The 23,983-nt window shown below is 41.4% G+C and overlaps 1 long non-coding RNA gene across 3 annotated transcripts in view; it reads left to right on the forward strand.

Annotated features, from left to right (window-relative positions):
* The window catches only part of LOC133366815 (uncharacterized), a 43,119-nt gene that overhangs the window by 6,586 nt on the left and 12,550 nt on the right, over window positions 1-23,983 (forward strand). For 2 of the 3 annotated variants that reach the window (XR_009758483.1, XR_009758484.1), the window contains exons 2-5: window positions 4,254-4,373; window positions 18,358-18,432; window positions 18,919-19,078; window positions 19,868-20,080. This is a non-coding gene — a long non-coding RNA (uncharacterized LOC133366815). Of the gene's footprint in view, window positions 1-1,872; window positions 1,920-4,253; window positions 4,374-18,357; window positions 18,433-18,918; window positions 19,079-19,867; window positions 20,081-23,983 lie in introns of those variants that run through there. The other variant, XR_009758485.1, reaches the window with a different exon arrangement.

Genomic DNA, 23,983 nt, shown 5'->3' on the forward strand with positions numbered 1-23,983 from the left:
TAGCTTAACTTCTGTCCCTGGAAAACTGGTAGAAAGTATTATTAAAGCTAGATTAACTAAGCACATAGAAGAACAAGCCTTGCTGAAGCAGAGCCAGCATGGCTTCTGCAAGGGAAAGTCCTGTCTCAGTAACCTATTAGAATTCTTTGAGAGTGTCAACAAGCATATAGATAGAGGTGATCCAGTGGACATAGTGTACTTAGACTTTCAAAAAGCATTTGACAAGGTACCTCACCAAAGGCTTCTGAGGAAGCTTAGCAGTCATGGAATAAGAGGAGAGGTCCTCTTGTGGATAAGGAATTGGTTAAGAAGCAGAAAGCAGAGAGTAGGAATAAACGGACAGTTCTCCCAATGGAGGGCTGTAGAAAGTGGAGTCCCTCAAGGATCGGTATTGGGACCTGTACTTTTCAACTTGTTCATTAATGACCTAGAATTAGGAGTGAGCAGTGAAGTGGCCAAGTTTGCTGACGACACTAAATTGTTCAGGGTTGTTAAAACAAAAAGGGATTGCGAAGAGCTCCAAAAAGATCTCTCCAAACTGAGTGAATGGGCAGAAAAATGGCAAATGCAATTCAATATAAACAAGTGTAAAATTATGCATATTGGAGCAAAAAATCTGAATTTCACATATACGCTCATGGGGTCTGAACTGGCGGTGACCAACCAGAAGAGAGACCTCGGGGTTGTAGTGGACAGCACGATGAAAATGTCGACCCAGTGTGCAGCAGCTGTGAAAAAGGCAAATTCCATGCTAGCAATAATTAGGAAAGGTATTGAAAATAAAACATCCGATATCATAATGCCGTTGTATAAATCTATGGAATGCTTTAAAAAAAATGGGGGTGCCACAGCATCTGATTGTCCTGATGCGCAACCTATACTGTGGACAAGAGGCTACTGTAAGGACAGAATATGGAGAAAACAACTGGTTCCCCATCAGAAAGGGTGTGAGACGGGTGTATTTTATCACCCCACTTGTTTAATCTATACGCAGAACATATCATACAGAAAGCGGGATTGGACCAAGATGAAAGAGGTGTGAAAATTGAAGGGAGAAATATCAATAATTTAAGATACGCAGACAATACCATACTACTAGCAGAAACTAGTAATGATTTAAAATGAATGCTGATGAAAGTTAAAGAGGGAAGCACAAAAGCAGGACTACAGCTGAACATCAAGAATACTAAAGTAATGTCAATGTCATCAGAAGATTTATGCAACTTTAAAGTTGACAAGGAGGACATTGAACTTGTCAAGGATCAATACCTTGGCACATTAATTAACCAAAATGGGGACAATAGTCAAGAGGGGAGGTAGAGCTTCACATTCTCTTTCCTGCCTGGCTGGGTGGAAGTCATGTCTCTGGATCTTCCATCATTGTATTAATCTTGGTGCAGAAAATGTGTCAATATTCTGAAAAGGGACATAAGAGGTGGTGCCACCGCCAAAACGAATTCTCTTAAATTAGATGTCTACTGCCAAGAAGGCTACTGAAAATAAAAAAGAGAGGATCTGAAACAACGTAATGTGTGTGCAATGTTACCAGAGGTAACATTGCCAACTGTGTTACTGACCTTTACAGCTGTGCCTTTTTAGCAGTAGCTTGACATGCCGGAATTAGAGAGGCTTTTTACCCCATGGAGATGTTTATCACCTGTTAATTGCTGCAAACCAAGCTGCTTTTACAGGGACAGCCGGAGGCTGCTTCCAAAGTTGGCAGCTCTAATCACAAGGAAGTTGCTCCAGCTTTTTGCCAATGGAACAACATCTCCCCTCTCCACACCCCATATTGTGCAAAGGAGAAAACTCTATAGAAGTCACAGGCAGCAATCAACAATGTGTTTAAGTGCAAATATCCCTTTGTGGATGGTGCAGATCACTGCACATTGCTTCTCTTGGGCACAGCATATTAGCAGGTAAGAGACAGCTTCCTGCTTCCTTTTCATATTTTGCTGTGCCAGGCCTTGAATACAGGGAGGGGAGGGGCCTCTTAACAAAATCGAGCGACTTTAGTCTTGCTCTGCTTCTTCCCAATTCTATCCAAACCATGTCTCCCACTCTGCCTTTAGCCATCAAAAGTAGATAAGGGGGCTCTATGCAATTCAATCACTGTTCTTTGTTAGTATGTACAATGTTACCACGATACTGGTTGTTATGATAAATGACTTTACATCACTGTGAGTCAAATGACCAGTACAGTCAGGTTTAAAAAAAGAAAAAAGCTGGCCCCTGATCCTGTCCCTGTAATGATAGCTTAATCTGCAGATGTTAGCAAATGATAATACTAATCTTCCTGTCTTTGAAAAGTTTCATTTGTTGACTTCTGTAGAGTCAAGCTGTTCGTTAAAGGCACAGCAGCAGGACAGGCTGGAATGTGTGTACTTGTGTGCAGGAGGCTCACATTTCTGGTAAACTGGCAACCCTGGATACAGCACAGTAATACTTATGAGCCTTGTAATTGGCTGATGAATGAAAAAGCAACAGAGGAACAAAATGAAATATCTTAAGATCGCTATAAACCACTTTGCAAGCAAAGTTATTTGGATTCTTGCATTGAGCCGGTGGTTGGACTCGATGGCCTTATAGGCTCCTTCCAACTCTACTGTTCTATGATTCCACGAAAGTAATGTTTGTTAACTTATTACTGTCCAAACCTCAATCATTTCTGTCCCACAGCTGCTGTTACTAGTGGCATTATCACCATAATAAATGTTTAATGGTATTGATATTTTTTTGCCTGAACTAGAAAGAAGATTGTAAATGGTTTCGATAAATATATTTTGCTGAATCTCCTTGTATTAGTTATTAACAAAATTAAGATGGTACAAGGTTCTCTATCCTCCCCCATGTGCACTGAAAAGACTTTCAGTTTCATAAGTTACCAAGTTGGTTTGTCTCTTTGTGTTTTTCTTTCCTGCTTCCTGGGGATGATATGATGGATTGGTTTGCTGCTTTTATTTGCACCCTCTAAAAATATGTAGGCAGCAAACTGGAGTTCAGAACAAAGGGACTTTACTAAAGTGTGCAATGTATATGGAACTTCTGTATCCCCAGTCAGTCCATTGATCCAGCTAGCACAGCCCCTGTCACCAGTCAATACCAACCGCTCATAATGTCTAGCAACCACAGATCAATGTGATCTGTGCTACAACTGAAAAGCAGGAAAATGCCATGTGTGCCAAACAGATAACTTGGGAAAGTTATTTATTTGTTTATTTATTTATTACATTTATACCCCACCTTTCTTTTCATGATTGAAACCCCAAGGCGGCTTACATATGGTTCCCAGGCCATCTCGCATCCAGGACTGACTAGACCTGACCCTGGTTAGCTTCAGCAGGGAGCTGGCCTTATGTACCTTCAGACCATAGCCTGGGAAAATTAGTCAAGCCACATACAATATGCATTAGATCATGAAGAATTTAAGCCTATGAAAGACTTTCCATATAGGCAAATTAAGATGGCAGTGTCTGGGATCTTGCTGGCACCATGCTTTGCAGCATGCCCTGCTACCCTGTAAGGTAGTGATAGCCAAGGTGGTGCCTTCCACATGTTTTGGACTATAATACCCATAAGCCCCAGTCAGCATGGCCAATGGCCAGCAATAATTGGAGTTGTAGTTCAGAGCATCTGGAGGGTGCCATGTTGGCTATCCCTGCTGTAAGCAAAGTAAAAAATGCTTTAAAGTTCAAAATAGAGGGAAGCAAGAGTTCTGGGGCTCTGCATAAAAGGCCCAGGGCTTGCCCCGTCACAGGTTCTTAATTCCTATTTAATTTTTTCCTTCTCATACCTCTTTATAGTTTTTTTTAATTCTCTGGTGAGCCAAACAAACTTTTACATTGTGTGCTGAAAATGTCTCCCAAGATATAAAACCTTTTTATCTAATTATCATTTTGTTTCATTGGCTGGCTTCAGCTTAAAGTGCCCCTCTGACGCTCTCACACATTCACAATCTGTATGTTGCTGTGTGCACTAAGCAAGGCTCCAGGACAGCCAGACCGTATCCTGTCACATAGATGGAGCAGTGATTGTTGGCCTCCCTGTGGCTTCTCTCACAAGTCTCCTCCTTGTTTGAGTGCTGAGTTTTGAGGTACAGCATTTTCTTGTCAGTGCCTGGGTGGTATGATGCAGCTTCCACTTCCTGATTATTGATCCAAGTGTGCTCACTGGGATATCCAAACACTTGGATATTATTTTGTACCCTTTTCCTAACCTAAGCATTTGTATTACATTATCTCTCACTTCTGCAGAATGCTCTTTGGTCTTCATTTTCCTTCAGATCCACAGCCTGACCAATGATCCTTCAACAGTGGGGGTTTTATCCTGACAATGTGACAGCAACTTTAATGGTTCACAGGTGGAGGCCAATGGTAAGGTAATTGTGTCCTCAATAGGACACAGTTTCATTCATTTGTGTAAACTGGGAGTTTCCACAGCACAGGGATTGGATACTTATGCAAGCAACTTGTTTAAGTTTTTTATGGTTCTTGCAAACATTTCCCAACATAAAACCAATGTCACCTTATAATAATTGATTTTGAATTTCAGTGTTTCAAAATAAAATATCATACAGAACGAAATTACAATGTACCATTTGTAATTCAGTAATATGAGATTATTGGTCAGGGGTCTGATTACTTTTACAAGGCACTGTATATTTCCATGGTAAAAACAACTATTCCAGTAAGACACCAAGCAAGTTCAGTTTTCATAATTATATTCTAATTTTATTTGACCTATACTTACCTTCATGGTCTTACCAAATGTGTAACATTAACCACATGCAAAATATTCCAATATCTTTTTAGTCAGCCTTCTAAATGGGGCCCACTGTTTCCCTACTTACTAATTAATCAAATGATTATTGTTATTAAATTGAAAACCATTTCTTCATTGGCTGTCTGTATCAGACCCTCTATATAACCTTGTATATAACCTTGTATATAACTGTGACATGGGGAGAAAATATAAACCTATTGGCCTTTTAAAATATTATTTTTAAAACCCTTCATATCCATAAAGGTTAGTCATTCACCTAACAGTAAATACTCATGAACACTTTTTTAAAAAATTGAAAACCTTTGCCAGGTACATTGGTGATGATATAGGTGCTAGCCACTAGGTTCTAACTATTGATAAATTTTACACAACATAATAAAAACGTGTGGAACTATATTCATTGGAGCTCATGCCAGGATGTTAAAATGTTTTCTTTTTAAGCAAGTGAAGGCATTTTCAAACCATCTCTACCAACTTAAAATGTTACATCAGTCTTCCCATCCCAGAGTCAAGATTAAGTATCTTGTCCTCTGGTCAACACAGGCTCTCATAGACTATAAAGCAAGGGTGGGAAACTCGTAGCCCTCCAGATGTTGTTGGAATCCAACTCCCATTGACCCCAGCCATCATGGCCAATTGCCAGGAATTATGGGACCTGGGGATCCAGCAACATCTGGAGGACCACAGCTTCCTTATCCCTGCTGCAAAGCAACAAGCAGCTGCAGAGCAGACCCACCATTCTGAGAGCTTCAGGGTTTTATGGGTCAAATCCTCTAAGATGGATTTGATGGAGTAAGGTGAACTATATGAGCTTATTTTTTTTAACCCAAGAATTGAATGTGCAATTGAAAGAAAAACAGGAAAGAAAGCTTTGCTGTGTGCTAAGCTTTTCCCCTCCCTCCTCTCAATGAATAATTCAGAACTTATTTCATTTTCCATAATTCATAATTTTTCACTTGGGGGGAAAAGGGCAGGAGCAGGGGGAGGAAGTATGCAGGTGGCCGGAATTTTTAGTTACATTGTCTCTGGTAAGGTCAGCCAAGTGTTCACTTTTCTCCTCTCGCTGCTGAAAATGATGCAGATTTGCCGGCATCATACCATTGCTTTAGTCTTATGAAAATTGGGGTCAGAACATTTGCCATAACAGTAATAACCTGCCATCCTATTAAGATAAAACACTGTTCTGTTTGTATCTCTGTATGTGTGTGTGCTTTAGCATAATCAGACATATGCCTCCTTAACTTAGAAGCATGGTATACATCTGGGAATGTGTAGTTATGGTTCCCTGAGTAAACAGCCATTTTTCTTCTCTGAATTATTAACAAAATGTGTTTCTCAACAGCCAAAGAGGGAAACTTTCTGTGTGTAAGTGTGTGTGTGAGAATGATGTTTTGAGTTTTCCTAGCAGAAACAAAAATTGTACAGCCTTCACTTGGTTGTTGTGGGAAATCCATAAGCACTACTGTTCTGAGCAGTTTCCCAGTGTTGAGATACAATATTTTTAATGCTGTGAAATGTTACTTTGTTTCTCCATCCCTGCTCTGTTTACACACTATATTTTGATTGAGGTTGTGATTGCTGTCTGGACTATAGCTCTGTGAGTGTGGTATCTAGAGCAGGGGTGGCTAACCCAGATGTTGCTGTTCTAGAACTCCTATCATCCCTGACCATTGGTCATGCTGTCTGGAGCTGATGGGAGTCCAATAAAATCTGGAGGGGCACAGGTTAGCTACCCTTCATCTACAGCAAGTGTGGGGAACCATTGGTCCTCCAGATGTTGCTGAATCAGCCCCACCAAGTATGGGCAATGGCCAGGGATGATGGGAGCTGTAATTCAGCAACATTTGGAGGGCCAAAGGTTCCCAGACCTGAACTACAGGATAGTGCCATGATGTCAGTAGTGATGAGCAACAAAGATCCTTTCCTTCACATGGTGGTGCATCTTATATAAGAAGATATGTGTTAATCTTTAAGAGTCTTGCTCTGCTGTTGTTCTGAGGGTGTTGGTACTGATGCTTCATTCTTCTTAATACTCTGAGACGTAACAATAAACTTTCCATAGTAATCTGGACCATACAGTGGCCATCATATTGTCTTAAGAGTAACTGATAAATTTCAGCTGTGCGCTCTGTCTGTCTGTCTGTCCCTCTCTCTCTCTGTCTCTGTCTCTGTCTCTGTCATAATGGAACTGTGGATTAGTTTTCCACTTGCTCCCTCATGCCCTGGACAAATACTGTTCCTACTTATATAATTAAAGAAATATATGTGGAATAGGATACTATGGAAGGTTGAGTCTGAAAGTTTTAGATGGATGGTGGTGGCCATTTGTGGTAGTGATCAATGCGCTGAAGGCAGTGGGGTGATTTTCGTGGCTTGGTTACCTTTTTACCTGAAAGCTTCAAGAAAATAGAAGAGCTACACTAATAGGTGTACAGAAATGCAAACTTAACTATCTTGAAGATGCTTATTATATATCTGACTAGAAGTTAGTGAAAGCAATCTCTTTCTGAAATTCACCGGGAACATACTAATCAACCCATTGATCCATCTAGTGCAGCCTTTCCCAACCTTTGGGTTTCCAGATGTTGCTGGACTACATTGCCCATAATTCCTGACCATTGACCATGCTGGCTGGGGCTGATCGGAGTTGTAGTCCAGCACCATCTGGGGAACCAAAGGTTGGGAAAGGCTGATCTAGTGCTTAATATTGCCTACACAAGGGGTGGAGAACATGCAGCTCTCCAGATGTCACTGGACCTGACCTACATCATCCCTGACTATTGTCTGTGCTGACTGGGAATGATGGGAGTTTTGAGTCCCACAACATCTGGAAGGCCACAGTTCTGTGCTCCTGGTCTACATTGATTGGCAGTGGCTCCTCAGGGCAGGGGTCTCTGCCAAACCTACCTGGAGAAACCAGGGATTGAACCCTGGCACCTTCTGCATAAAAAACATGTATATATCTATCACTTTTATATCCAACACATTTTAAGAAAATGTCATTTTTATCAGGGCAAAAAGTAACAAGCTACTGTTAGGAGTCATTCCCCCCATATTGCTGAAGGCCTTTGATTTGTCCAAGCATTACAATGACAAGTAACTGTTCACTAAAAATTACCCAGGAGTTGCATTAACCATGCCAGTTAGCATTTTAATGCCTATCTTAATGCACGTGTAGAAACCACAGGAAGTCATCGAGGACTGAAGGCCAGAGAACATGCAAAACATTACAGACGTAGGAGGAAGATATTAAAAAAAGGAGAGGATTAACCCACCACTACCACATGCCACAGTCCTGATCCTGTCCCCCTTCCAAGCAGCTGCTGTTAAAGGGGAAAAAGACAGAGCTGTCCTCTTGTACTCTATAACACACTATGTACACTAACAGAACCAGAGGTGGGCAACCTCAAGCCCAGGGGCCAAATGCAGCTTTCTGGGCTCTTCTATCCGGCACATGGGATTCTCCTCAGGCCATGCCCTACCTGAGGTCACGCCACCACCACCCTCTGTGTCCTCCCTTAGGTGCTTTTGCCTGGCTGGAACATTTCCTTGAACTGTGATGCATGCCTCTTCCTTGCCTGGATGGAGAGAGGGGTGGGGTGGGGTGGCTGTGAGTTTGTAGAAACTAGGGATGGGGGAGAATATCCACTAAATTAGACTTAGTACCGGTTTTGACTGAACCTGATGGTCTGCTGTCTTTTCGGACTGGCACTTATTTCTTGCAGTGGGCCGTGGCTGTAATCAGCATGGCTTTCCCCCCCAAAAAATTGTCCCTGATTTTATGTAATTATCTTCATAATTACAGTCACTATTATACATTAACTTCCATGGATTTACATAAGCATTTATGTTAAAAATTACGTGTGTTTTTTTGCCACACGCAAAAAAAGCCGATTGAATCGGCAAGTACAAAAGCAAGAGGGAACAAAAAAAACGCAGATCGGGATTGAACAACAGACTGTTGGCATACAAGCAGATCGGAACTAGGCAGCGAACCCCATCCCTAGTAGAAACCTCTAACTTTTACTTGGTTGGAACGTGGCCTACTGTACAAAAGTAAGAGTCATATCCATTGCTTAGCCCACTTTTGCCTTTGGTCACCCCATCACCAGCAAGTGGGCCCTGGTAGGTGAAATGTTTCCTACCCCTTACGTACAGGATGATAATTTCACAGGACGACAGCTCTGTTTTGACCCTAAGATTGCAGGTAGAGAATGATAATCTGATCCACCATAGCGCTAGAAGCAATGAGCAATCAAAATGGCAGGAGCTATGTGAGAAAACTGATTGCACCCCACAATTAGAGCTGAAAGTGAATCAGTTGCAGGAAATGGGAAGAAGCTCTTTCCAGTTGGTAGTATTACAGGCCACTGGTGAAAGAAAAGAACACTGGATTTTTAAAGAGAATGTGTCTCTTTGCATTTCTAGGGCAATTAATATCATTATTGGCAAACTGGGCTTTCTCTGCCCTCAACTGCTTAATCAGAATTTCTGCTTGCTGCTGCTTGTGGCATTTGGTGAATACCCCTGGCAGAGAATAACAATCTCGTGCTGCTCCCCATTTTCCCTTTGTAAAGTGCTTTTTAAGTCAACACCTTTGGCGAACAAATAGCAACAGGGTTGTTGTGAAGATAAAATGGGGAGTGGGGAGAGGCATTTTGTACCACTTTGAGAACCTTGGAGGAAAGGTATAAATGTAAGTTGTTATGTGCCTTCAAGTCGATTGCGACTTTGTTTTCACCCACTGCCCAGCCTTCCTTGACACAGTTTTGCCTTGTTTCCAGCTCCTGACCATCCTTCATGTACTTCTTCCCTATCATGTCCCAGGCTATGGTCTGAAGGCACATGTGGCCAGCACCCTGCTGAAGCTAAGCAGGATCAGGTCTGGTCAGTGCCTGGATAGGAGACCGCCTGAGAACCATATGTAAGCCGCCTTGGGTTTCTATGATGAAAAGAAGGTGGGGTATAAATGTAATAAATAAATAAATGTTGCTGGCACGTTTGACTCATTTTATCTAAAACCTACCAGCCAACTACAAAATGATTGGCCTTGGCTAACTCAAATGCCAACTGTGGACTGGCTTGATGACTAAGGTCCTGGTAGATCTATAAATTTGGAAATCAAAACTTTGATCAATAATGAAAGAGCTATGGAAATAAAAGATGGGTTTCAGTATATAACATCTAATGGATAAGCACAGGGGTGGGGAGAACATACAAAAGTATTGGAGTCTGGTCTGGTTTATCAATTATCACAATTGTATACTACCGTTACTCCACTGGGCTATATGAGGAACATCCCATTTTAATCTTCACAACAATCCTGTGAGGTAGGTTACTGAGAGACAGTGACTGGCCCAAGATTATCTGAATTGTAAGCTATCCTGGGAACATTGCGGTGAAAGTGTGGGATATGAATTAGTAAACAAATAAAATAAATAGCATTACCCTTCAAGGCTACATGATGATTTGAATCCAGGTCTCTTCCCTGGTCCAAGTCCAGCACTCTTGTCCAATGCATCACACTAATTTCAGAAGGTGCTCTGCATCTCCATCACAATATACAGATCCAATCAAGACTGGTAACCAGACACTCCACAAAGAAGGCCACAAACAGATGTGTCAGTCTCCAAAGCAGCTCTTTTGTGCTTCTTTCATTTTCCGCACTGGAATCAGTACATAAGCATTTTTCACTCAGCCACTTAGGACCACAAAGACCACCCTCAGGATGAGCTTGGAGCAATAATACCTCCCTTCTCTACAACCAGCTTGGCTTTAGTTTCATTGTTTGGGAACTCTTGTTAGCAATGGAATGTTCATGTATCACAGCTGTAAGAGCTGCAACTGTGACAGTATCCTTGCATTAAAGAGATGAAGATGAAGAAAATATCTCAGGATGAAATACTATTTTTCTGAAGTCTACTTCCGTCTTTTGGATATTCCTAGACTTGTATCAACTTGTTCCTGGTTTTCAACTAACCCACATAATAGAAGTACTGCCACAGCTCTTCCCAACTGTATAGTAAGCTGCACAGTTCACAGTCAGCCTAATGAACGCATTACTGCAAGTGTCAGTAAGCTGATTGGTGGCAAGAATGGAGAACCTTAGGCTTGGGGACCAAATGTAGCCCTCCAGGTCTCTTTATCTAATTTGGGACTTGCAGCAGGTCATACCCCTCACCAGTCCTTCTCTGTATCCTCTCAAACTGCTTTTGATTGGCTGGAATGCATCCTTCAACTATCATAATGCCTCTTGCTTGCCTGGATGGAGGTGCATGTGTGTTTATATACTATTGCATTACAGAGCTTGGAAAAGTTACTTTTTTGAACTACAACTCCCATCAGCCCTAGGCAACATGGCCACTGGATTAGGCTGATGGGAGCTGTAGTTCAAAAAAGTAACTTTTCCAAGCTCTGATGCATAGCTGCAATGTAGACTTCTTTACATCTGTTGCTCGATCCACCTTTTGCCTCAGGCCCTGTTCACCACTGGCTTGCGGTTCCCAGAAGGTTGCCTATGAAGAAATGGCCCAGTTTGCATGTACCACTAAACCAAACCATGGCTAGTGTTAATGAGCAAATGTGTGGTTCCTGTAGCGAAGAGCACAGCTGTGCTCCTCTTCCAACGCTGCTGCTGCCGCCACACTAACCAGGGATGAGACATGGTTTGGTTTAGCATCACATCTGATCCTGGGCTCATGGTTTGTCTTGCCTAGACAAACCATGAGTGATAAACCAAGAACAAACATTAGTTGGAGTGAGACAAATCATCAGCCCAGGTTTGGTGTAACACTAAACCAAAACATGGCTTAGCCCAGGGAGAACTGCAGCAGATGCAGTGTTCACCCCAGGGGTCTGCACTGTCGCGTGTTCATGCTAATATTAGTGTTATGTGCAAACTTTGCCATTGTAACCCTTGGGCAGAAAATGGTTCCCTACCTCATGATCTACGTAGGTGCAGGTTAACATTATTTTGAGATTTGAACACTACCCCAATCCTGAATTACCAGAATTATAAGTATTGCTTAATGGTTTTAAATAAACATCCTAACAATGTCATCCTTTAGGGATTTCACAATTTTAGGGGTGAAATTAGTGGCATTTCAGGTGAAACCATTGTGAGCAACAGTAAACAAATAGGATTAAACAGTGATGGTAAACCTGCCAAAATATTATTCAGTGTGGTGGTGGGAGAAACGAGGGAATATCAAATGAGGTTAGGATAAAGTTTATTGAAATCGTGCAACATTTTTGCAGTTTGGTTTCAAATGGTCCCTCAGGGACAAATTTCCTTATTTGCTTCTTTAACAATCTGGTGTCACATGGATTGCCTTGTACTGACCTTAAAATGCAAGAGGTGATCTTAACACCTGCTGAGATTCCTTCCTCTTTTAGTTTGTATATGTGTTTTTAAAATTCTCTTGCTCTTTGATGATAACCTCCATTTTTTTCTTTCCCTTAATATCTGCTTAAATTAGTAGGCCTTTGGGACCTACACAATTTCCAACCCTGCCAAACGGTAGTCGTTAACACAGATTTCACTGTTGATATTTATCTTCCAGAAGCATTTTCAAATTTGTCACAGCCGCTATATTATTGGTAATGGCTTTAGCTGTGGAACTAATAAAAGCCATGGTCATGCCTCCTGGAGCTCATTTTATACTGGTTTTATTCTGTTTTTTCATTTTGTCTTTTTGTATTTTATGGCTTTTAATTTTTACCTGTAAGTCGCCAGAGCACTTCTTGTTATTTGGCAGTATGTAAACATCTAAAATATAATAGAATAATTTGGGGTTTAGGAATCTGATTTTAATGCTGCAGTTGTTCATTTTTAAATATCAGAAGATATCTTCTAGCTGCGTAGGGAGTGTTAAATGGGCATGAGGTCACTAGACTGATGGTTAACAGATCAGTGATATGTCAGCTGAAAATGGAAAAAAGAGATACAGGTTTAATTCAACAAGGGCCAGAGTAGATTAACTGCTTTGCATATAGAAGGTCCCAGGTTTAGTCCCTGACATCTCCAGGTAGGGCTGGAGACTACACTGCCAGCCAGTGTAGTCAGTATTGCGCTAGATGGACCAATGGTCTGACTTGGTTCCTATGTAACTGTAGGTGAGGGGCAGGAATGCCTCGAAAGGAAAATGGACAACTAATTGCAAATTTGACTATTTGTAAAAAAATCATCATTCATATTTCAAACATGGGCATTTAAAATTCAAATCTGAAACATACCTAAGAGCTTAAGTACTTCTGCATTATAACTCATGAATCCTACTTTTGAGATTATTGGTCTGATTTCCCTTTTATGATATTATTTATATGGTATCTTTCTCTTCTGTTCTATTGTTTTTGTTGCAGCTTTGAAAACATTTATTGAAAATCTGTGAAATGTATGTTTTAAAAATTCAAATGCTTTAGTCTTGGCATCCCTTGATTTTTTTTATTTATTAAGAGTCAGATACGAAGCCATAGATTTGTCATCAAAACTAAAATACTGCACATAATTGCTTGCCAATATTGTGAGCGGCTTCAGGGACCTTCTTTTCGTTGGAAAGCAGGCATGTTTTGGCATTGGCTTTATCAATAATGCTAAAACATCAACTGTCAAATATTGAAATCAAATCTTATTTGGATGCCAAACACCAATATCCAGTTGATATTCAGAAAAATATCTGATGTAAATTCATAGAGGAGAATTTTGGGATCAAACTAATTTCAACAGTAAACTTGGAGGTCTTTCAATCACAACATTGTATGTCCAGGTTCGATATTACCCTGAAAAGTGGACAAGTCAGTCAATTCCTTAATTATCCAGACCACTTCTGGAATCCTACCATTTCTTCTGTGGGGGAATGTCCTGCCCAGAGCCCAAGACACGAGACGGAGGTGGGACTTGGTTTAATTCTCATGTTATTAGGGTGATGCTTACATCCAAAGCAGTGCACTTCATAAACCTGTCTACGCCAGCTCACTACTTTCTCTAGCTAAACTACCTAATCAGTCTCTGCAGTGTGTGGGGAGAGTTGACTCAGCACTAGAGCCTGGGAGGGCACCTCCTTAAGTAGGAAAGGTCTTTGCTCATAAACAACAGCTCCTCCGAAGTTCCACCCTCTCAAGGTCCATTTTCTTGCACCATCTCACGTGGGGTGAAGGGAGGGCGAGCCTCCGACGGTGCATCTAACAGCGGAGCTTCACTAGGTGACGGCTCGGTTTCAGGGAGCGGGAAACTGGTTGGCGGAGAAGCGTTTGAAGTGCCAGGCGGAGATTCCTGCAGGGGCATGGTTGGCGCTTGAGGGGTCGCTTCCCAACGGGTCAGGCGGGGGGCTCACAGGTGGAGCGGGAACTGCATCGATGGGGGGACTGGCCAAAGGAGTCTGTGGGCTGACTGCACTCCCCCTTCCTTCAACACTCCCAGGGACGTTGTCCTCATCTGACTCTCCCTAAGCTAACTCCTCTTGCATCTGGGACGCAACAGGGAAAGACAGCCAAACTGCTGTGTGGAGAAATGCTGTGTATATATGTCTGTTTATGTTTATGTTTTGAAGGGACAAAAATATTATGTGACCTCTGTGACTGTCAAAGTTTGAGCCTTGTACTGTTACTTAGAATATTGCAGGCCTGTTTAGCAATGGCTGCTTGGGAACAGGTTCTAAGAGAGGAAAGAGACGATTACTTTGAGAATTTATTGTCATTTTAAGGTACTCCTATTAAGAAAGTTAACACATTGCAGATTATATATTAAATATAATTTGGCAGCCATGTGTTTACTGGGAAGTGAGATAGAAATATATGTGCTAAATAAATAACTAAATATATTATTGTTATTATACCTATTGGAGTGTCACCTGGTAAACGAAATACCTTTATGTGACATTGAATAGCTGTTTTACATGGTATATAGATTACACAATATATTCTATTACTGGCATGAACTATGTACTGTAACTATACTTGGAACCCTAACATTTTCAGCACCTGATGAAAAGTATTATATAATCTGTTTCAAACAGAATTGAACCAGTCCTCTGGTTATTCTGTAATGCAAGGCACTTTGTCAACATAACAGTGACAGGATTGTTATTTCCTAGTTACAAATTTGCAAGTAAAAATGAGCTGTGCGCTGAATATTCTGCCACGTAGCCACTATATTTAATTTTACTTCTGCAAGAATGGTTAATAACTCACCTCTTTACATCAGTCACTATAGATGCATGCCTATGAACACTCTGGCTACTATCCAGTATACATTTATGTTCAATTGGAATGGTGGGCCCACCCATACGACTGTATAATGTGCAACGTTATAGTTTTATGTCCTCATTCATTCACCATCGTCCGTATGACTTTGCAAGCTAATACAAATGTTTGTGTTCACAAATTCGCATTAGAAATTCCACTGAAAAACCGATAAGCTTTCTTAAACAGATAATCAATTGCATTAAAATCCATGGGCTTGGACACAATGCCATGGACTTCCTTGCAATAGGTGGTCCATGGGCATTCCTCCATCATATGCCAAGCCCCTTGTCTCCTTCCCACCAAATAGCAAATCCACAAACCTGTGTACGGTGGGAATTAATATATATATATATGTACATTTCTGCGCTCTTCTGAAAAAGTGTGCGAAAAGCAAATGACCACGATGGACCAATCACTGAAAAGGGGTGGACTTAGGGGAGTGGCCAATGCTAAAACAAAGAAACAAAAAACCCACATGTATGGATGCTTGATAATTGGGTTTTCACAATAATCTGACCACAAACAGGACGTGCATGGATCTCGAGGCCACCAACTGAATATGGAAAATGGGGATCTTGCAGTTAGGTATGGATGGGCCCTGTATTGTACCTTTGTCTGTTGCGGACTACAGCTTCCATCACCCCCGCCGAATGACCATGCTGTCTGGGACTGATGGGAGTTGGAGTCTGCAACATTTGGAGCATACCACATTGGCTATCCCTGGTTTACTGAATTAAAATATCTATGGTAGAAGAGATTTGCTCCCCTGCAGAGGCATATGCAATTAAGGGTTCAATCCTAAAATCAATGTCATCCTCCTAGCAAGTTCTTGTACTTAAAAGAAGACCCTAAAGAGGGCAATGTCACTAAAACTAAACTGTAATAGGGTTCTAACAAATTGATTAACAGCTGTGAATATTATTACTACTCATAATAATTTACTAATTATAACACACAGTATTGAATACAACACAATGGGTGCAATCTTCTTCTCTGGAAGAGCAAAGAGCAGCAGCAGAAAGTACTGTGATGGGAAGGAACAAGGTGGGATTGCCATTGTTCCTTCTGGAAATAATTGGGGAAGGTCTTGGAAAAAGGAGCAACAATTGTTGCAGCAAAGGATCTTGAAACATTTGGAATTTCCTAAAGATTCTGGTAGTTTTGTTGCTCTGGGATCTTCACAGGCTTTTCCTTAGCGTGCTGCTGTGCTGACACTACAGCGACAGGAAGGAGCATGCACTGTCGTGGTCCTAGCCAGTTAGCTATTTTCCACTGTTGCCAGCTGCCTCTGTGCAGGACAGCCAGTGGTCAACAAAGAACTGAACCAATATTGAATTCTACCAATTTCCCTTCTGTTCCCTGCAGTTACTGAATTAAATTAGAAGGAACTGAGAGACTCAGAAGGGAACGGCATTTGGATCTCAACCAAATTCTTTTGTTATTACTCATATCAGCTTTAACTCCAGATTGCTAATATCTGGGAGAAATTAAGCCTCTGATGAAACTGCAGTTGAGTCACCTAAGAACAATCATTCATTCAGTTCTATGTTGCTTTCCTCTTCTTCCTGTCCCCTTGGGAAGTCTTCACCCTCTTCTCATCCTTGTTAAATAAGGGGCCATGGTTAGCTTTAAGCACTTTGACAGTGTTGGCAAAGTATTCAGTACTCCCCAGGCCTTACAGTCTCTGGCATCTCACTGATTCCCATGTGTTCCTATCATTGCATCCAACTGCATTCACATGAATAAAAGAAACAGCATTAGGTACATAATAAGTTATTCAGAAAGGTGCACCGTTCCTTCGTAGAACAGCAGCAGCAGCAGTGCATGAGGGGGGTGGAGCAATAGGGGCACCCTCCCAATGGCAATGGTGCTGCCACTTGCTGGGACAAGGTGAGACAGCAGTGAGGTCAGGGGAGCTCGTTATTAGTGTAGTGCAGGTGTGCACACACTTGTGAGTCCACCACCACGGCCTTGTCTCACCCTTTATTGGTGAGCATCAGCAGCGCTGTCAGGGTGTCACTGCTATCACACACACACACACACACACACACACCCTGCTGCTGGTGTATAGCAGGAGCAGGGAGACTAACCCTCCAGATCTTGTTGGATTTCAACCCCCATCATCCTTGACCTTCATCATGCTGGCTGAAGCTGATCGGAGTTGGAGTTTACTGTCTAACAACATCTGGAGTGGAGGGCCACAAGTCCTCCACCCCTGATGTACAGGAATACTGTCTTTCTCCACAAATAAGTTAGCTGTGGCCTCCTAGTTCACTTAAATGTGGTAAACCTGTGTTTGAGCTGTACCACTTCAGGCTGCAGGTGGGTGCTCACAAGTTTTAATTTTCTGCCACACACACAAAATGTCTTCCATGCAGAAATCCAAATGTCAAGTAAGAGAAATCTAACCTAGCCTTCTTGACATCCAGCTTTCTATTTGCGGGTTTGGGTTTGTTTTTTTGTAAGATGCGTATTCAATCAGTCTGAAGTGGTACAATCCAGATACAGGTTTACCACCACAGTGGGCACCAGGTCAAAGTCATTTGAAGATACTACAGTTTTATGGAACATACTTTACTCAAATAGGCTCTGTAAATTCCTCTTTCAAGAAGTAGCCTTGTGAGCATTTGGATTTTCTGCCTCTGGCAACAAAATATTCTGGGCAGTCTATGAGTGAGAGACCATTGTTTAAAGGGGAACACATATTTCTTTGTTTATTTCATATTTATACTTTGCATTTGTTTCTTAAGTAAATAAACAATTAGCACAAGAATTATAAAACAGAATTGGTCTCAGCTGGCCAATAGAAAGGGCCTTCCTATGCCTCCTCATCCATCAGCCAAATGCACAAAGCTGGATAAAATTTTGCATGAGATAAAAAAACCTTAAATTTTCTCCAGTGGGAGCTTTCCTATTATGCAAGCAGAAGATGTGGAGCCTGATTTGAACTGGGACTGCAGCAGGGGCAAAGGCTTAAACTCCTACTCTCTCACAGCAGGGTCCTGATTCTGATTGGGCCTCCATGCTGGCTGTGAGATAAAAATCTTGTACTCAAGGGTAAAATCCATGACTAACATAACTTGTAGGACTGCCATCGTTTGCGGACTCTGTCTGATTTCCCTTAACAAACTGGGATTTAAGGCTATAGCTAAAGCAGAGTCCAAGCTGATGTCTTAACAAGATGAGGAAGGCATAAGCAACCAACGTAAGTAGTCTTGGCCAATGCACAGGAAATTCTTGGTATAGCAGCTAGAAATGGGTATGTTAGGATCTGCAACACAGCCGGGAGTGGTTTTCAAGACCATGACTTACATTACTTTTTTTTTCTTTTAGAAATAACCACCAGGTATTATAAACCTGATTCAAACTTATTTTGGAGTCTGGTCCAGAAGAAACGACTGACCTCTAGTGAGTATAATATCACTAGTAAGAAGAAGCAGCTTCGTAGTCTGTGGTTCAAGCCTCCATCCATTTTCTTTGGTCCCATGTCAGCAGCATGCTTCTGTTTAACCTACAATGACTAAATGCGTTACATGGCAAAAATGAACCAAGTCCAAGACATGGAAAGAAATCACTGGAAAATAATAATGCTAAGATCCCCTGCTGTTTGGAAGCGCCTCTCTCTTTCCCTGAAGTAGGCTGCATAAATATTGATCTTGCCTTGGAGTGCCCTAGATTCATTTGCTCAGGCATTAATAAATATGCAGGAAAATGAAATTGATCTGGTTTTCCTCCAAGTAAATACATTCAGTTCTGAATACACAATGAAAGCTTGGCAGTCTTGGCACTTGATTATGTAACAAAAATGGGTTATTTGTAGCTGCCCAATATTTAAAAGACATTTGCATTGCTGCCTCTGCAAACAGTATTAACCATATTTAAATTGTGTTTCAGCTGATCCTTCTGTGACCAGAGTATGGTGGAAAGTGCAATCTTTTCCTTCATTGCCTCCAAGTCCATTCACCGTTTTCCAGAAGTACAGTCATCTGATGGTCTCTGGATCAAATCCACCGCAAAGGGTATTTTATTTGGTCCCTACCTAATTTTAATCAAGGTATGGATAAAATTTGGTTATGATTTCACTCATAAAGAAAACAGGGGATTATTAAAATGTCAGCTATGTCTGTCTCAGAATTGGATTTTGTATAGAAAGCCTCAACTTTGCCAGAGCACATGTGCTCTGTAATGACAGAACCCTTATTGGATCAGCCTTATAAATAAATCCATGAAAATTACTAGCCTGAAAAGAAAAAGAAAAAAAAGGGGGGGGGAAAGCAAGCACTAGCCTGCTGGGCTGGCAGAGAAAAGAATGGAGAACTCTGCCCCACCAGCGGGAGTCTTCTTGGTGTCTATGCTTGGTATAGAGGAGGGGCAGAGTACTCCATCTCTCCTCTGCTAACTTACTTAGTCATCTGCATGGTATTGTCAGCTCTTCACTGAGACAGCAGTGTCGGTGGGGGTGCAGGCAGGGCTTGAGATTCCTTGGTAATTGCCAGGCCATAAGTCCTCAGCCGGCAGCTTGGCTATAAATCTGCCAGGCTAGCAAGGAGAAAGCAAGATAAGGGCAGAGGCCGTTCAAAGCTTACATGCCAAGCCAGAAATCCAGAAGAGACATCAGTGAAGGTCTGGGTCTAGTTTGCCAAGAGATCAGTCCAAGTCAAGGTTCAGGGGATAGGCAGACACACAGTGGTCACACCTGACATTGTAGTCAGCAACAAGCTGAACCCAAGGTTTGACTTTTAAGGAGCAGGTTTGTCAGCAGGTGTGAGCCATCAGCATTTTGGCCTTAAGTGGACAGGCCTGCCCCTCTTCTGCCTGACCTTCTGTTGTCTACGTTCTGCAGGTGAGGGGGGCGTATCCTGTTCACTGGCTGCATCTGGCTGAAGGGCTTCAGCTGTGTCTGGGGTGCTCTGCAGCTGAGGGGGAGAAGGAGCTGGGTTCTCAGGAGTTTCCTCCATTTCTCCTTCTGGGTCTGCTGCTGTTACTCCCGAGTCATCCTCATCTGATGAGTCGTCTGATGAGTCGTCTGATGAGTCCTCTGACGGGGCCATGACAGGTATACCATGACTCCCCTGCAAGTAGGGATGGCAGGATCTTTCCATTTTGATTCTGTTTCTCATTTTTCCAATCTTAAATTCGGTTCTCCATATTTCTGCAGCAATTTGTGATTTTTTAAAAAACTTAATGAAAATTCTTCAGCATTGCAGCACAGATTTCTCCTAATAAATAGTGTCTGTATGCAGTTTTGACTAATCTACACATTGTGCAAGCAATTTCTCCTAATGCAATGCATTTTAATGTTATTTTCACTAATATATTTATTCTTATGAACACTTTCCCCTAATATATGCATTTTTGTAAACATTGCTTGGTTGGAGAACTGCATCACAACATTTGAGAAAGTGCAAATTTTGAAGGATGGCTGTGTTTCAGTTATCACATTGTTTTGGAAAGTGCACATTGGATAAATTCAGCTTTAAATGTAAACTGAATCAAATCCCCCTCCCCCATTTCTACTTGTAAGTGATCTCTGTTGCCTCTGGGTACTAGGCTTGTGCCTAAATACAAGGGTGTGTTAGATGGCACCAACTTTTATTATAAGTTTGACCCAGAGCTTGGAAAAGTTACTTTTTTGAATTACAACTCCCAACAGCCCAATCCAGTGGCCATGTTGGCTGGGGCTGATGGGAGTTGTAGTTTAAAAAAGTAACTTTTCCAAGCTCTGGTTTGACCACTCATAAAGATATCTGTTTGTTCAGCCATTTGTTCTTCTAACCACTTTCTGGATCCATATTTTGCCCGTTCTAGACTCTATAAAACTTTTGTCAAGTATGTAGCACCTTCTGTACCCACTCCTTTAATTCTTGAAGTGCTTTGCTTGATTATGATAACTGACCCAACAATACATGTTGATTTATTATTACAGAGGTAATGATGTTCTGCAGCAGAAGTGTACAGCAAAAGGTTGCTGAATAACTAACAAGTTTTCTTAATTCATTCAGGGCAAATGTCATTTTGATCAAATTACACTTCAAAGTTAGCCTACAAAATCATACTGCAACGTGAAACAAAAATAATAGCTTAGATAGCACCCTAAAACAAGCCTTTAAAAAAATCTGCATAGGATGCTTTAATACTCTTTTTTAAAAGTATTTTTAAAAAGCAGCTGCAACATATGCCACTGGGTAAATTACCTCTGTGTCATTATTTATCTCTCTACTGAATTGCCTTTTGTCCAGGAGTGGTAAATTTCTGTCATGCTGTGCAGACTCTGGAACATGCAGTGATAGTACTCAAATATGTTATCTGATTAGGGCTAATGAAACCAGGAGATTTCAGTACCCTGCTATTTCAGTATGCCCAATTTCTTTACTCCTCTTCTTCGGAGTCTTCCCTTCCTTTCTTGATTAAGGGGCTAGAAAGGAAGCAGTACAGTATTCCAGGAAGGAAAAGAGCCGATGCCTCAAACATGCAAAAGGTTCCAAGTTCCATACCTGCCGTCTCCAGGTAGGCCTGGGAGAGACCACTGTTTGAAATCAACACATTTCTGCAACACATCTAATAAATGATGATGATTATGATAAATACTTAGCAATGCCTAAGATGAACATTTCCAAATGGTCCATAATTATACACCTCAGACATATTAACTTTCATTTCAAATGTACACATATCACCTCAGAAATATCTCATTGAGTTCAATAGATCTTACTCTCAGATAAGCAAGTAAACGTATTAGGGAGTAAGCACAGTGGGATATATTTCTGAGTAGACATGTATGGGATTGTGTTGAAATACAATCATAATTCATATCTAAAGCATAAAAACTGGAATAATTTATCTCACATAAATTGTTTTCTTACTTACAAATTCATATGACAAGCTCCTATTTCCTCATCTTCTTACAAATATGTAAGGGTTGTCAGAAAGTAGACCAGGGAGCTACTGGTAGATCTCTGAATGATTTGCTGTAGATCAGCAAGCATTCTTCTGACTCCTGACTGTTTGATAATAGCAACAACAAAAAGGCCCTTTCCTATGCCCCCTTTTAAATTGTGTTGCTGAGATGAAAAAATCTTGAGGGGGGAACAAGGAGTGGATTTTTGTGTGGCAGAACTGTGAGCTCAGTTCTCGTAGTGAAAACAAATTCCGGGGCTGCAAATGTGCCAAGAGGCAGGCATCACATTTCTAAACCACTATTTTGCACCTGGCTATAGTTCATGGATCACAGGATTCTGGTAAAAAACCACAACCATACAGTAGACCCCACAAGCTTGAAGTCCATGGGGCCTTGAAATATAGGATAGCCACAGATTTTGTGTGTGCATGTGAGTGAGAGATAAATTTTGAAATGTTTTGTTAAAAACGAGAGTCCTCTTGGCCAACTCATTTATTAACAGAGCAGTGGGTCGATGCAATGCAGTTCCAACTCTCATTAGATTATAAATGAAAATGAAGCAAGTAAAGTGATCTCCAGAGAAGGGTTATCCTTTTGCTTAAATAACCTAATAATTCAACACTACTCTTATAATAGATGGTAATTTTTAATATGTCATTGTGTAGTGGGGGTATTTGCAGGTAATGATGTAGACCATATGTCTAGATGAAAGTGGAATGCCTCTCTTCCTATATTCGGATTGGAATCTTGTGCTTTAAAGAAACATATAGTTTTCATCCATAAAATAACAAAATAAAAGATATATAAATCCTTTCTATTTCAATATTTTATGCAAATCTGCATAAACCTGTTTAGTATATATAATTCTGATTGCATGAATTTGCTTTCTCTAAAGAATGCATATTCTGATTAGAGTCCTGCAAACCTGGATTTAGATTTCAAATCAAGACATGAAATTTCCTCATATCTGCAGTTCCTGGTTAAGTGCATCTCTCTGTTCTGGCAATTTTCTCTCAGTTTTCTTTCCCCCACCCTCATACTGCATGAGAGCCAATGTGGCGTAGCGATTGAGGTGTTTGACTAGGACCTGGCAGACCAGGGTTCGAATCCCCACACAGCCATGAAGCTCACTGGGTGACCTTGGGCCAGTCACTGCCTCTCAGCCTCATGAAAACCCTATTCATAGGGTCACCATAAGTTGGAATCGACTTGAAGGCAGTGCATTTACATTTACCCTCATACTCCTTCGTCTGGTTTGAAAAATGAACACATTTTTCAGGTAACCACAAGGATCAGTCACCCATTTTCTTTTCACAGAGGGTGCCTGGTAAATATCACAGGTGTGGGGAATGCCAGGCCTGGGGGTTGAATGTGGCCCTCCAAGGCTCTTTATGTGGCCTTTGGGACTCTCCCCAGGCCACAGCGCTCATTGGCCCTGCTTCACACCTCCTATGGATGTTTTCCCTGACTTGAATGTGTCCTTGAACTCTGATAATGCCTGGATGGAGGATGGCAAGTGTGTATGTATGTCAAGGTTACCAGGTCAGAAGCATCCCAAACCCTGAGATTTCAGAGGAAGACCCTAAAGATGTAATGGGAGTGGACCCTAGTGATGTGATTGAAGCATGACATATTAACCATCAACTGCAGTGGCTTAGAGCATACCACTCAAACAAACAAAAAATCTTTGATTGGAAATTAAGATAGAGATCTTAGCTAAAAGAGGGTGTTCCCAGGTCCAGCTGAAGTGATGAGATCATTCCTTCACACCTGCTTCAGGAGACTGGGTACAGAACATTTAATCTAGCCTACTTGCTTCTGGAAAGAAGGCTAGTCACCAGAAGATCATTGAGGGAAGAAGGGAGCTTAGTGTTGTGGAGATGTGAGCGCTCATGAGTAAAGATGGATGCCCCTGAAGGCTCAAATTCTAAACATACGTACTAAGAGAGTAAGCCCCATAGAACTCAACAGGACTTGCTTCTGAGTAGATATGGTTAGGATTGTGTTGTTGGTAAGGCTTGACTAGGGATCCTCTGCAAAGATATCCATATCTAAGCAAGG

The sequence above is a fragment of the Rhineura floridana genome, chromosome 1 (assembly GCF_030035675.1).
Source record: "Rhineura floridana isolate rRhiFlo1 chromosome 1, rRhiFlo1.hap2, whole genome shotgun sequence".
NCBI classification, from domain to species: Eukaryota; Metazoa; Chordata; class Lepidosauria; order Squamata; family Rhineuridae; genus Rhineura; species Rhineura floridana.